Here is a 2,527-nt window from a genome sequence, read left to right on the forward strand (position 1 = left end):
GAGACGACTGTAATTCGGTTTGTTAATTGAACATTTGGGGTTAAGTTGGGCAGTTAACGTTTCAACCCACTCTAATTCAACTTACTTTGGAGCCTCAGTGTCCAACAAGCCGATTACCTTTTGTAAGGAATAATTCATTTGACCAGGAAAAATCCGCCCTATAAACACTCCAGAACCTTACTCACACACACACACACACACAGGCACACATATACACACAAAGCACAGCACACACAGTTCAATAGCAGTGATAGTTTCGTTGATTGTTACCTTTCAATGATGAAGGCCGCAGCAGTACGTCACATCTCAAGGTGCACCATAAAGCCACAGCATCCCTTTGAAAAATCTCAGCACGCATACTATTTGACACCATGGGATCTTTGCATGCTCTCTGCAAACTACATCCAAAGCGATCTTCTCTTCCTCAAACCTCAACCACCTTCCCAACATCAAGACCACATCACTGTCATCGCTGATCAATTCAAATACTCCCTCGCTCACACACTTGCACACTTCCCGGCTCACTGGCTACCTTATAACCAAAAAGGGGTTGACCCACTTTCCTACTCTGTCCTCCTAGACTGCAGTGATGCTACGGGAGAAAAATTTGTCCATGCCATCATAGATGTAACAATAACCGATATCTTCACCCACATCGATGTACCCCCAATCATGGAATCATTATTTGCCATTCACAATGCCGTTAACCATGATGGCCACACCATGCCTGTTCTCTCTATGCAGATAACGGAAATTGTGGACTGTGGAGAAAGATAGAATCCAAGTTTCTGGAACTCCACTTCTTAAATAGTGTAGAAACACACTAGCCCAAGACTCATAACCAAGAAGAAGAAGAAGAACAATTAAAAGGATGAAAAGAAAAATACTAAGTTAATTCAAAAAGAAATTTTACAAGTTGGAAATGAGACCTCCACTTATGCAAGATACGGAATTTGGAGTGTTCATGATATCTTACTCACTTTCTCTCTTCTCAAGGGCTATTTCAAGGACTTAGTTGTGAATGAGACTCCCTACACGTATATATAGGTGGTGGAGGAAATTTCTAGCATGTGAGAATGTTTGTTCAAGAAGTTTCAAGAGGGTTCAAGATGGAAAATGAAATTACATTGGGACTTAAGGTTGATTGCATGGGAAAATGGAGATAATTGATGGTAATGGGATTTATCAATGGAGGTCGAGATTCAAGAAGAGTACATGGGAAAAGCAATAATAGTTACATGGGAGACACAAAGATGACAAGGTAGAGAAGAGAGAGAAAGTAACATGTGTCAATCACACATGTGGAGTGGGGCCCATACAAAATTACATAAATACCTTCACTACAACCCTCAAAATAAAACAAGAAAATAAAATAAGACTTTTAGAAAATTATCTTTAAAATTTAACGGGGACGACATCTTTATTGACTGCTCTATCAACCACTCAGTAGTTGATGGCACCTCTTTCTCGCATTTTTTCAATACATGGTCCGAGATCTGTAGAACAACAAAAGAAAATATAAGGTGCATCTCATGTCCACCCATCACAAAATGCTGGTTTCCTAATGGCCATGGTCCCATCATTAATCTCCCTTTCTCACACCATGATTAGCTCATTGAGAGATACGAGCCACCAACGCCAAGGGAGAGAATCTTCCATTTCTCATCTCAATCATCGCGGGACTCAAAGGGAAGGCAAATACAGAGTGCAACACTGATAAGATTTCTTCCTTCCAAGCTTTGACCGCATTGTTTTGGAGATCAGTGACACGGGCACGTTGTCTACCCGCTGATCAAAAAACAAGTTGCAGGTGTCCCATAGAACCGATAGAGATAGGACCTACCATTGTCCAAGGATTACTTTGGAAACTGCATTGAAATGGTGAGTGGGGCAACTGCAGCTGGGGAACTACTAAGCAACAGTCTTGGGGGGTCTGCGTGGTTACTACACCAAGCTGTAGCTAGCCACACTGACAGTAAGGTGCCCGAGTGGCTAGAAACGTGGGTGAAGGCTCCCGTGGTTTACCAGCTTGAACGATTCTTTGATATGTACAGTGTGATGATAGGCAGTTCGCCCAGGTTTGATATGTACAGCAACGACTTTGGATGGGGAAAGGCAGTGGGGGTTTGAAGAGGGTATGGAAACCAAATCAATGGGAAGGTGTCCTACTACCCAGGTTGTGAAGGAGGAGGAAGCATGGATTTGGAGGTGTGTCTTCCACACCAGTCCATGAGTGCACTTGAGTTGGATGTTGAGTTCATGGATGTTGTCTCCTCTCCAACACCAAGTGCATAGGTTCCTATTGTTCCAAGTCAACCTATAATCCAGCACTTCTCTCACTGTTCACGCTTCACAACACTCTTTTGGTCCAATGGAAAAATAAATGTTCACAGCTTTTACTTAATTATATAATTTAGACAGGACATAACATTTTTACTCTTTCATAGTTACATCCTCTCTCCTCTACCAAAGCTCCTATACAGTTAGTGGACCGATTGAGTGTCGCACAAGGCACTTTCAAGGGTTT

General features: G+C 42.2%; 1 pseudogene; it reads left to right on the forward strand.

The window, feature by feature from the left end:
• Positions 1–279: 279 nt before the first annotated feature.
• LOC147407117 (putative acetyltransferase At3g50280) lies at positions 280–2,295 on the forward strand (annotated as a pseudogene).
• The last annotated feature ends 232 nt before the right edge of the window (positions 2,296–2,527 follow it).

The sequence above is a fragment of the Akebia trifoliata genome, chromosome 3, assembly GCF_017979445.1.
Source record: "Akebia trifoliata isolate Shusen 1 chromosome 3, ASM1797944v1, whole genome shotgun sequence".
Classification (NCBI taxonomy): domain Eukaryota; kingdom Viridiplantae; phylum Streptophyta; class Magnoliopsida; order Ranunculales; family Lardizabalaceae; genus Akebia; species Akebia trifoliata.